Raw genomic sequence first — 13,669 nt, 5'->3', positions numbered from 1 at the left:
CAGTCTAAGAGTTGAGAGTTAAGTTCTTCAGTGGGAATTTTTAGGACTCAATCCCAAGAGAGCCTCTCAAGTAACCCTGAGATAACTGCTGCGAGGAGGTGAGGGCGCAGCCAGGTTATATAGAAGTATAATTTTCCTGCAACAAAGGGCAGGTAGTATGAACATAGGGCTTCCCTGGTGGCTCAGTGGTAAAGAATCTGCCTGCAGTACAGGAGACCTGGGTTTGATCCTTGGGTTGAGAAGATCCCCTGGAGTAGGGCATGGCAACCCACTCCAGGATTTTTGCCTGGAGAATCCCTTGAACAGAAGAGCCTGGTGGGCTACATAGTCCATAGGGTTGCAAAGAGATGGACACGACTGAAGCAACTGAGCACACGTGCATACATGCATGCAGTCTGAATGTCAAAAGATTATTGTTAATTAAAGTCAGATATGGCGGATTCATGTTAATATATGATAAAAATCAACACAATATTGTAAAGCAATCGTCCTCCAATTAAAAATTAAAAAAATAGAAACATTCAAGAGGTCCATGACAAAGATCCCTTGCTGCTGCTGCTGCTAAGTTGCTTCAGTCATGTCCGACTCTGTGCGGCCCCAGAGATGGCAGCCCACCAGGCTCCACCGTTCCTGGGATTCTCCAGGCAAGAACACTGGAGTGGGTTGTCATTTCCTTCTCCAATCCATGAAAGTGAAAAGTGAAAGTGAAGTCGCTCAGTTGTGTCTGACTCCTAGCGACCCCATGGACTGCAGCCCACCAGGCTCCTCCATCCATGGGATTTTCCAGGCAAGAGTGCTGGAGTGGGGTGCCATTGCCTTCTCTGAATGATCCCTTAGAGGAGCATATTCAAAAATTCTGGTTTAGTGGTAGGCCTGTCATTCTCTGAAGTTGACAGAGAAACAGGGTCAAGCAACTAATCACTCTACCCTCATTTTTATCCACTTTTATTGAGATACAGTTGCTGTCAACATTGTATTAGTTTAAGGTGTACGTAATGATTTGACATAGGTATGTATTATAAAATGATTATACCACCCCTCATTTTTTATGAGCATCTCAGGATCATGGTGAGGAGTTATTCAATTATTGTTTCAAGCAGTACACAGAAAAAAAAGATATTTCTTAAAACATAAAGGTTTTATGAATTAAAAAAAAAAGAAAGCCAGATATTCCAAGTTAAAGAGTTGAGTACTTTTCTATGTATGAGAAGATGCAAAGTTTGGGTTCTGAAACCTTTTGACATCTTTCGTATCAAATAGTGAGTTTTATATTGAGATATCTAATTCATGACTAAGTTTAGTAAATGAAGCTAGATCTCTTGTCATGTCTGAGTATATGTACGTCTCAGTTTGTGTCTTTCTCTGTCTTTGGATAGTATTGCTGAGGTTAGCTTATAAATGAGCTCTAATTTAATTGGCCTAAACTAAAGCAATGGAGAAGGCAATGGCACCCCACTCCAGTACTTTTGCCTGGAAAATCCCATGGACAGAGGAGCCTGGTGGGCTGCAGTCCATGGGGTCGCTAAGAGTCGGACACGACTGAGCGACTTCACTTTCACTTTTCCCTTTCATGCATTGGAGAAGGAAATGGCAACCCACTCCAGTGTTCTTGCCTGGAGAATCCCAGGACGGAGGAGCCTGGTGGGCTGCCGTCTATGAGGTCGCACAGAGTCGGACACGACTGAAGCGACTTAGCAGCAAACAAAAGCAAGCACTTACAAACCAAACAACTCCAAATACGAGACACTAAACTAGATGGATTTCAAGTTCATATGAATTGGGAAATATTCAATATTAAATTAGTACCTGGTATTAATGTTTAAATTTGTCGATCTAATTAATATAGATATGTCTTAGAGTCATCAGTAGAACAATCAGTATAATGCTTTCTTTGTGCCTAGGTTTCAGTTCAGTTTAGTCGCTCAGTCATGTCCGACTCTTTGAAACCCCATGAATCGCGCAGCATGCCAGGCCTCCCTGTCTATCATCAACTCCCAGAGTTCACTCAAACTCATGTCCATCGAGTTGGTGATGCCATCCAGCCATCTCATCCTCTGTCGTCCCCTTCTCCACCTGCTCCCAATCCCTCCCAGCATCAGGGTCTTATCCAATGAGTCAACTCTTCACATGAGGTGGCCAAAGTATTGGAGCTTCAGCTTTAGCATCAGTCCTTCCAAAGAACACCCAGGACCCATCTCCTTTAGGATGGATTGGTTGGATCTCCTTGCAGTCCAAGGGACTCTCAAGAGTTTTCTCCAACACCACAGTTCAAAAGCATCAATTCTTCAGTGCTCAGCTTTCTTCACAGTCCAACTGTCACATCCATACATGACTACTGGAAAAACCATAGCCTTGACTAGACGGACCTTTGTTGGCAAGGTAATATCTCTGCTTTTGAATATGCTATCTAGGTTGGTCATAACTTTCCTTCCAAGGAGTAAGCGTCTTTTAATTTCATGGCTGCATTCACCATCTGCAGTAATTTAGGAGCCCCCAAAAATAAAGTCTGACACCGTTTCCACTGTTTCCCCATCTATTTGCCATGAAGTGATGGGACCAGATGCCATGATCTTCGTTTTCTGAATGTTGAGCTTTAAGCCAACTTTTTCACTCTCCTCTTTCACTTTCATCAAGAGGCTTTTTAGTTCCTCTTCACTTTCTGCCATAAGGGTGGTGTCATCTGCATATCTGAGGTTATTGACATTTCTCCCGGCAATCTTGACTCCAGCTTGTGCTTCTTCTAGCCCAGCGTTTCTCATGATGTACTCTGCATATAAGTTAAATAAGCAGGGTGACAATATACAGCCTTGACGTACTCCTTTTCCTATTTGGAACCAGTCTCTTGTTCCATGTCCAGTTTTAACTGTTGCTTCCTGACCTGCATGTTTCTCAAGAGGCAGGTCAGGTGGTCTGGTATTCCCATCTCTTTCAGAATTTTAAGATCTTATTATATCTGTTGCAGATTTTTCAGCAAGGAAAGTGACTCAATGTGAAGAAACATTTAAGGATAGAAAATTTAAGTGAGATAAGAACTTTAGATTAACTCTTTTAAGAATGATTGTGCTTTGGAAATGTCTATTTTAGTCTCTCTAGATTTTGGTGAATTGAATTTCTAGGGTGGTGCTAAATTAAATGATTTAAGTTTATTGAACAGCTAGCTAGGTCACTCTCAAATAAAATCAAACACTGAAACATTAATTATGGAACACTGGCTTCCTCTTACAGAGAAACTCACGATATTTTGGACTACTAATGAGTATGTTTGGTGCCATCCTGAGATGTTCTCTATGAGAAAGGAAATGTTTTTAGAAATTATCCCTGGTATTTATGCTCACCAGTCTACAGATTGCTAATATAAAAGTCGATTCATGGTTGCTTAAGGAAAGTAGGGTGTGTGTATTCAGTAAAGAAGGCATGAGGAATGGAATTGAACTTATTAACAAAAAGGGGGGCTTCTTTGGTGGCTCAGTGGTAAAGAATCCACCTTCCAGTGCAGGAGACATGGGTTCTATCTCTGATCTGGGAAGATCCCACTTGCTGAGGAGCGGCTAAGCTCACGGGCCACAACCATTCAGCCTGTGCTCTAGAGCCCAGAAACCGCAACTACTGAGGCCTGCGTGCCCTACGGCCGTGCTCCACAAGAGAAGCCACCACAGTGAGACTCCTGTGCACCGCAACTGGAGAGCCGCCGCAGCTTGCCACAACTAGAGAAAAGCTGGTGCAGCAATGAAGACCCCGCAGAACAAAAAATAAATTAAATAAACAAATATAAATAATAAAAAAATTAAAAGAAAAAGAAAGTAGGTCTTGACTTACAGGTAACTCTTTTTGGATGGGCAAATTAAGTGATGGCTACAGAAAGCTTTGTGGGAAACGGGCCTTGAGGAAAGAATTCTGTGCATTGTACAAGTTTTTTAAAAATGTTGAACTGCCTTTGATAACAGATTTTGAGTTCTTTACTTTAAAGTGATCTGCTCTGTATTTGCCTTTGAAATCTTTTATTTTCCCCAAAATTATTTATTTTTCAATTGAAGGATAATTGCTTTACAGACTTTTGTGGTTTTCTGTCAAACCTTAACATGAGTCAGCCATAGGTATGCATATATCCCCTCCCTTTTGAATTCTTTTATGGTTCCTTTGGTTAAGTGAATAACTCTTGTTTCACAGTGATCTATGATCCTATCTGAGTGTTCTAAACCCTTTTGATATTCTTTGACAAAACTTCCTAAGTGAAATTCTAAGGAAGTCCTTTTGACTTTTATCTATTTGGGATGCTTCAAAGGGCCCCTGAAACATCACTAATATTAAACTAATTAGGTTCATTTTGTATGTTAAATTACATGGGAAGTATTGTCAAATGAGTAATTAATCTTTTCAGGTTATACTGTATCATAATTATTACTAATATAGACATTCTAAAATTTATATGGAGTTCCTAAAATTCTGACATGTCCCAGTCAAATGTTGTCAGTCGTAATTATAGTTATTATCTGCAAGTATTGTATGTCACAGCATAGCCAAGTTACTTTATCAATTGGATTATCAGATTTTAAATGTGACTTCTTTTGTCATTATAAACAGTTATGGTTTTCTTCTGATGACTTTGCAAAAATGCTTCCTCTTCAAAAAGATTAACAGAAAGAACTTTTGTATAAATGTTTCTGACTTTCAGGTCATTAATGCTAAGCTGGGTAAGAAATGAAAGAATCCTAATGAGAAACCTAGGGGCTTTCCCGGTGGATCAGTGGCAAAGAATCCACCTGCAATGTAGGGGATGCAGGAGTTGTGGATTCGATCCCTGGGTCAGGAAGATCCCCTGGAGGAGGGCATGGCAACCCACTGCAATATTCTTGCCTGGAGAATCCATGGACAGAGGAGTCTAGTAGGCTCCAGTCCATGGGGTCACAAAGAGTTGGACACGACTGAAGCAACTGAGCAAGCACACAGTGAGAAAACTGATGGCTTCATAAACTGTTAACAAAAGAGTTAGTTAACAAAAAGACTGAGTAAACTGGTGAAAATGGTTATAATTTTTATGGTTTCTGTCTGAAAAGTTACTGGGTTGGATCTATGTTTTACAGGTGTAAAACACAGATTCTCAATCTAATGATGATTTACAGTAATTTGGTAAATTATACTTTTGTATAAATCTTCCTTGAGAGATTGTGAACTCTTAGGTTTTCAGAAGCTTTATCATATACATTAGGAAAGCAACCTCATCAGCAGATACAGAAATTTCAAGGTATTTTGAGGACTTTGTAAAGGGAGAAATTCACCTAGATCTGTAGGTGAAACATGTGATAAGCCCTTGGCGTGACCTTTCTAATCCTGAGAGTTTTTCTTTTCTTTTTTTTAACGTTCAGTCTGAGACTTCTTATAAAAAATTTCAGAAAAGCAAGACTATATGATCAATTATTGTTATATAAATTACCAGACCAGGGTTTTTTTGAGACCAGACATATTTTGCAACAAATTAGTCTTAATTTGGATACATTTGGTAGAAATGAGGGTAATTTTGGAGAGAAAAAGATTATGTTAATTCCCAGTTTTGTTAATGGAGGTCTATATTTACCGTGTTAGTCGCTTAGTTGTGTCCGACTCTTTGTGAACCCATGGACTGTAGCCCGCCAGGCTCCTCTCTCCATGGAATTCTCCATGACTCACTTCCCAGATAGTTCCTTGCTGTTACGCTATATTAAAGTTAATTGAATTATTAAAATAACATTCTAAGTTTTGTTTCTGAAGCTTATCTCAGTAATCTTCAGATGAAGGTCAGATGCCCCATGACCTGCAAATGGTATTATGTGTATTGGAAAAGGCATAGTTTAAAGGGCTATCTCCAATCTGGATGGAAGGACTTTTTATCAGGTACTCTTAATTAGCTCATGCACAGTGAAGGAAAATTAGCTCTTGGATTAATTCCCACTTCCAAAGGCCCCTCTGCTGGACTGGTCTATAGAGAAGACTGCTGACCTCAAACTCACCTTGAAATGATGATCAAACAGAGGAAACTACACCTACACCAGGATGAGAAGAAGATGATATAAGTAGACAACTTATCCAAGATGCTGGACCTGATTCATATGACCACTTATAATGTTTTCTTGACTTATTAGACCTTTGCAATTAAATCAATTGTTTTTCTATCATGGACACGAACCTATGCTAGTTTTAAAAATCAATCCAGTTGTTGGGTTGTGGTAATTATCTGTGTCAAGTACTTCTAGATTGCCTTGGTGGATTTCTCTACTCCAAGGCTCTAATTGGATGATCTTTAAATAGTTTTATTTTAGAAGAAAGAAAGTTCAGTCCTGTCCAGGTTACACTTGATATTACTAGGTGGAATCTTCTCACCTGACCAATTAATAATACCTCTGACCGTGGCCATAATATGAATTTTCCTCTAAACTACTCAAGCTCAATCAGAGCAACAAGCAAAAATTCAACCAAGCAATAAGACCTCTCACATGGATTATGGATTATATGGTTAACACCAGACTATGGTCATTTAAGATTTAAGGACCCCCTTTATCATGGGAACAGTTAAGTTATACTAAGGATAACCAGCCTAGTAACACTAGGAAATTGGGCTGGGAGCCTTTATGGCAGTGCCAATATATAATTTTTCTCCTACCCCAACAAAAAAGATTGGTATAGAATAGACTAAGTCAGACAGCCTAAGAATATACAGGGCTATACCTAACAGAAGTTCTTGGCTTAATTCTTACTTATGACTTTAATAATGCTACTAGTTATTTGTGCTTTGTCTGTTTTACAAGATTGCTGTTTCTTGCATTACCAAATGTGTGACTGAATCTCCAATGAAAATAATGATGATTAGGGGACTTGAATCAGTTGAGCAAATATATAATTCTCTATGTGGTCAATGATTATAATAGTATAACTCTAGATATGGGAAGATACAACAAGAGGGAATTTTTCCTGGACTATAATAGTTTTAAGTAAGACAGGTTAGTCCAGAGCCCTTTCAATGTTCATAAGACCTAGTCCAGTAATAGCACACTGAGTGGCCTATCAGAAGTCTTCACGAGAACTAGGAATGAGCCTTTCTAGCAATGTGGGACAAAATGGTCATGAAATGGCTCCCAAATTATGGCTGAACTTATGACCATCATGAGGTGAAATTAAAAGATGCTTGCTCCTTGGAAGAAAAGCTATGACAAACCTAGTGTAAGTGTTAGTCGCACAGTCTTGCCCAGCTCTTTGCAACCCCATGGACTGCAGCCCACCAGGCTCCTCTGTCCATGAGATTTTCCAGGCAAGGATACTGGAGTGGGTTGCCATTTCCTTTTCCAGGGGATCTTCCTGATCCAGGGATCAAACCCCGGTTTCCTGCACTGCAGGCAGAGTCTTTACAGACTGAGCTATAGGGGAAGCCCCAAGAGAATATTAAAAAGCAGAGACATCACTTTGCCGACAAAGGTCAATATAGTCAAAGCTATGGTTTTTCCAGTAGTCTGGTATGGATGTGAGAGTTGGACCATAAAAAAGGCTGAATGCTGAAGAACTGATGATTTTGGATTGTGGTGCTTGAGAAGACTCTCGAGAGTCCCTCAGACTGCAAGGAGTTCAAACCAGTCAGTCCCAAAGAAAATCAGTCCTGAATGTTCACTGGAAGGACTGATGCTGAAGCTGAAGCTGAAGCTCCAACATTTTGGCTACCTGATGCGAAGAGCTGACTCATTGGGAAAGACCCTGATGCTGGGAAAGATTGAGGGCAGGAAGAGAAGGGGGCGACAGAGGATGAGATGGTTGGATGGCATCACTGACTCAATGGACATGAGTTTGAGCCAACTCCAGGAGACAGGGAAGGACAGGGAAGCCTGGTGTGCTGCAGTCCACAGGGTCACAGAGTCAGATGTGACTTAACCACTGAACAACATGACCATGAGGGGGTGTTGTCAGCTACAAATTGGCAGTTGCCATGGGGGCTTGCAAACTTCCTCTGTAAGGATTAAATCGTGAGCTGTTGTAGCTGCTGACGTTCAACATTCCCTGAAGGAGTTCATTGAATGTTCAGTGAATGGAGAGCAGAAATGAGGCACTCTGTGCTCAGGAAAAAGGTGGCAGGGCAGGTATCCAGGTTAGATATTTCAGGAGCTGACTTTATGAGTCCAATTCTGTATCTCCTCATATCTAGAAAAGCATTAAAACCTTCATGGTGACAATTGTTTCTCAAGACTAGCAGAAGCTTCATGAGACTGGAAGAAACTTTCTACAAAAAATATGTGCTTGATTGCATGTGCTCTCCCTTTACCAAAATCACATATATACTGTCCTGCCCTATGTCTTTGGAGGAGTTCCTCAGAGTTATGTGAGATGCGTCTTCTGGGCTGTGATCCTCATTTTGCCCCCAGTAAAACTTAACTGGCAGCGCTCACATTGTGTGTTGTTTAAGTCAGCAGCTTGCTGAAATCATTCCTATGATATGCACCTCAGCTGTCTGGGACCAGTGTCCTGTGCTTTCACACCTGAGTTCCCTCGGGGCTCATCGTGGGGAGTGGCTGCAGTCTGATGGCTGCTAGATAACAGGTGTTCTTTCCTATCTGAGTTCCCTCAGGGCTCACCAGCTTACATTCCATGGTGGCTGCAATTGTGACTGTCCTATTTGTTTTTAACTGATAAGGCAGAAAGTATTCCGTTACTGGGACTCAAGGGACACAAAGTTATACTTAAGTTTATAGCAAATGCATGCAGAGTAGAACCAACAGAGGGACAAAATGCATGTGGTAAAGCTGGAGAAACACAGGCACAAGCCTCTGCTTGGATCCCTCAACCCAACGTGTCCAGGGTGTTGCCAACTAGGGAAGCTCACTCCTATCTGGGAGTCTTGGGTTTTTACTGTGGTCAGGCACATGGGCATATACTTTCTGCACTGCTGACCTCAGAGATGCCTTAGACCCCAGAGGTAAAGAGGCAATACCCACATTAAAAATGACTAAAGATGGCAGTTTAGGGGACACAGACTTTACTTAACACTCCGTGAAGTGGGCAGTCTCCACCCCCAAGGCTCCAAAGGACTGTGGACCATTTATAAGAACACAGAATAAAATTTAAGGTTGTTAACACAGCCCCCCAGACATCTTGGGTCTAGATATTTATTTCAACACAGGCCTGGCATCTGATCCAGACATTCTTACTGGGAGTTGGGTGTCACAATGATGATTTTAAGAGGAGCCCTGAAATCTTGGAGCATTTACCATCCAGGGGCATAGAGCTGAGCATTCTCTCTTCATTGGTCACATGTGTTCACAGCATCCTGAATAAATGAGGTTGATTTTTATAAACAGTCTCACTTTACAGATGAAGGCACTGAGGCCCCGGAACATTAAGTAATTTGCAAACCCAGGTCCTCCTACTGTTGTAGGGGAGGAAATATTTCCCTATTTCCCTTCTAGATTCCTTGGCTGATTTGGTAATAAAATCAACATAAGACAGATAAACAGGAGAAAAACAAGTTTGATCTGTACAGCATCACCAAAGACATGAGACCTGGAAACTGTCTGGCAATTGAGGCTTATATGCCATCCTGAGTGAAGGAGAAGAGAATGGGGGTCTCATCAGTCATTTCATCCTTGAGGGATGGAAGAAGACCCTTTATTTTTGCAAAGGAAGTTCAGTGACTTGTACTTGTCATATGCACTTATCATATAGCGTGTGACCATTCCAAAGAAGTAAGGTAGAGGTGGAGAATTAGGAAGAAGTGCAAGTTAGTGGGAGAGAATGTGGGGTTTTCTGAGTCAGCTCTTCCTGATCTTGGCTCCTCTTTCACTTTCCCAAGGTGCGTGGGGGAGGCAGCTTTTCTCTGCCTTAGACCCCAGAGGTAAAGAGGCAATACCCACATTAAAAATGATTACAGATGACGGTTTCTCCTCCAGCCCAGTGAGGGCTCCTCCAGGCTTGCTTTCAAAGCATGGTTTTATGGATCATTTAATCGGAGAGGAAATGGACTGGGACACACCTGTAACAGGGAGTCTGTTAGGAATGTTGCTTCTCAGGCCTCACCCAGACCTGGGGAATGAGAATGTGTTTTTATTTCCACAAGACCAACAGGCGGAGTCAAGTTTGAGAAGCGCTGTTACTGGGCATTTTCCCCAGCAGACATAAGCAGGAATTCTGGTTGTGTGGGAAGATTTCCCACTGGACAAGCCTGACCCCAGGTCCTCCCCTTCCTTACTCCCCTCCCTGTCGCCTGTACCCATCTCTCAGTAGGGGTGTGAGAAGCTCTGTCAGCCCCTCGCATCTGCAGAAGCCCTCCCGCAACCACAGGGTTGAACCAGCTCTGCCTTTCTGCAGCCCTTCTCATTGTCATCATGGGTACCCCAGTGGCCCACACCCAAGGGGGTGCAACCAGCAACCAGGCCCAGGATAAGTCCCAGTTCACCTCTCCTCTACAGGCGGGGGGCAGGGGGGTGGTGGGTGGGGGGAATGAAGGGATCAGTTGTCTGCTGGGGAAAAAAAGATGCAACCTCGAAGTTGAGAGTTGTTTTATTTGGCGGAAATTTTTAGGACTTCAAGCCTGGGAGACACCATCTCAGTTAACCCCGAGAGAACTGCTCTGAGGAGGCAAGTGGGTTGGGGAGAGGGAGCCAGGTTATACAGAAGTTTTGCAACAAATGGCAGGTAACCTGAATGTCAAAAGATTATTGAAAATTGAAGAAAACCAGATATCCCAAATTAAAGAATTTAGCACTTTTCTATTTGTGGGGAGATGGAAGAGTCTGGGCTCATTGAAATCATTCCTGTGGTATGCACCTCAGCTGTCTGGGCCGTTTTCACATCCTGAGTTTCCTCAGGGCTCACCAGCTCACATTACCTGATGGCTCCAATTGCTGAGACTGCGATACCCTTTGTTTACTGATCTGGCTGGAAATAGTCCATGATACTGGGCAAGAGTGAAGGCAGGAGGAGACGGGAGACAGAGGATGAGATGGTTGGATGGCATCACCGACTCGATGGACATGCGTTTGAGTAAACTCTGGGAGTTGGTGATAGACAGGGAATCCTGGCATGCTGCAGTCCATGGGGTCGCAAAGAGTCAGACACAACTGAGAGACTGAATTGATTCCATTTCTCATCATGGAAGGGACTGGGGAGCAGGGATGGGTTGGGTGCTGCTAACCATCTCTGGATTTTTTGGATAGTTGGGCAGTTTTAACTCAGGGATGTTTCTTAACTCTCAAAAGGAATCATTATGTGTTTAGCCAATACAATATTGTAATTAGCCTCCAATTAAAATAAATAAATTTATATTAAAAAAAAATCTCATCTCATTCTACCAGACCAGGGATCCCGTTTCTGAGACTGTTCTTGGTCACTGCCTTATTCCTGAACTGCACTGTAGTGGAATCAAAAGATCAGTTTTTGACTGTTGTCCTGATTCATGGAACAGCCTCTGGAAGCTCTTGAAATTTACTTTTATATGGCAATGAGATGACTATAAGAGAAGTCTGTACATAGCTTCAGGATCACACTGAAATCAGTTGATTATAAGTTTAGAATATTCAACTCTGCCGACCTCTGGGGAGGGAAAGGTGCTGAGATGGAATTCAGTCACCAATGACTGATAATTCAATTTCAGGACCTAGTGAAACCTCAATAAAAGCCCCTAAATACTGGGGTTTTGGAGAGCTTCCAGGGAAGTGAACACATCGAGGTGCTGTAAGGGTGGCATTTCCTGGGAGGGGATGGTACTCTGTACCCCGAAAGCCCCTCACTCTACACTTCTCCTCCATTGTTAGTCACTCAGCTGTGTCTCACTCTTTGCGATCCCTTGGTCTGTCCATGGAATTCTCTAGGCAAGAATACTGGAATGGATTGTCATTCCCTTCTCCAGGGGATCTTCCCAATCCAGGCTTTGAATCCAGGTCTCTTGCATTGGCAGGGGGATTCTTTACAGTCTGAGCTACTAGGGAAGCCCTCGTTCTATCTGTGATCAGCGTTTCCTAAACGTGTGAATGGATGAATCAATGTCTCCTCAACATCTTCCCATAAATAATCTCCAGGCACCTTGGACTCAACTTTGACCAAACTGAACTCATCCTCCCTTCCCTGGGACTCGCTTTTCTTGCCCTTCTCCCGTGAAACTGTGCATGTCTTGGTCTCTGGCTGCAGCTCCATTAGGCAGAGCAGAAGCTCTGCTCAGCTGTTCCAGGACTTTCTGATTAATTTTAATGATGTAGAAATAACATCAGTCTTTGACAGACAAATATTTTTACTAGGAGAATGATTGTTACATGGTAGAATAGAACCCCTGACTACATGCTGGGTCTGTCTCTTTTACTTTCACCCTTGTTTCTCATTGCTTCTGTTCACTAAAAGGATACTGTCTGTACATAATGGCCTGCCTTGGGGAACCCTGCCACTCTGTCTGAACGTTAAACCAAAGTGCCTTTGTTTGAGGCACTGAACACCTGACCCTGTCCACCTATGAATAGCCCCAAGAAAAAAGTAATGAACACATTCCCTCCCTGAGGCTGGTCATTCCAGGAGATACTTGTAAGACTTATGGTCTTTTTACTTTACTTCCTTACCACCGCCCATTCTCTTTTGTAATAAAGATCCTGGCATCCAGATGCCATAAGATGGTTAATTTGAGACAATAGCCTGCCATCTTCTTCTTGGTTTGCCTGATTTCTGCACACCTCATCTCCTGATTTATTGACCTGTTGTGCGGCGAATAGAGCGAGCTTAGACTTGGTAACAGAGATGGCAATGGCACCCCACTCCAGTACTCTTGCCTGGAAAATCCCATGGATGGAGGAGCCTGGTAGGCTGTAGTCTATGGGGTCGTGAAGAGTTCGGACACAACTGAGCGACTTCACTTTCACTTTTCACTTTCGTGCATTGGAGAAGGAAATGGCAACCTACTCGTGTTCTTGCCTGGAGAATCCCGGGGACATGGGAGTCTGGTGGGCTGCCATCTATGGGGTCGCACAGAGTCAAACAAGACTGAAGTGACTTAGCAGCAGCAGCAGCAGACTTGCTAACAATATCTTGGTGGAAATGGATATCTTGGCCATAAAATGTGTAAATAAACTCTTTCTATGATGATAGGTAATCCCTTCCCAGAACCTGCATGGTAGACGTCACTGTTTCCACACAGGAAAATTGCAGATTAGTGAGTGGCCCTCGGTCACTTAGTAGTGAGTGGTAAGTTCAAGTCAAGATATTATTCTGTCAAAATCCACTGGATAGAGTGCCTGACATCTGCAAGAACTGTTAAAATGCAGATATTGGGTAATAGTTTCTGGACGCACTTCCCCACACTCATCACTCTTCTGTCCCTAAGCCTCATCTCAGCCCCTGAAGCCCAGAGATGAGTGGCCCTGGGTTTTTCCCAGACACCAAATTCTTGGTGTTCCTACCAACACCAGCCAATTCTCCGACACCAACTGGCCATCTCCCAGTCAGTTCCGTTCTGACAAAATCTCCAGGGTTAGAGCAGACCTCACAGGTGGAAGATGCGGTCCTATAAGACTGCCCCACTTCAAAGGCCGGCCACCAACCCTCCCTGTCCTCTCAGCTCATCTCCCTGTTCTGAGCCCTCCTGACATTTGTCTGGGCATGTTCTTGGAGCTTCTAGACAGTGAGCCTGGCTTCCTTCTCCTTGACCCTGAAAGTGGAGCATGGGGTGTGTGTGTGTGTG

The sequence above is a fragment of the Bubalus bubalis genome, chromosome 14, assembly GCF_019923935.1.
Source record: "Bubalus bubalis isolate 160015118507 breed Murrah chromosome 14, NDDB_SH_1, whole genome shotgun sequence".
Taxonomy (NCBI): domain Eukaryota; kingdom Metazoa; phylum Chordata; class Mammalia; order Artiodactyla; family Bovidae; genus Bubalus; species Bubalus bubalis.
The sequence above is the reverse complement of the archived record's forward strand: the minus strand, read 5'-3'. Positions refer to the sequence as shown.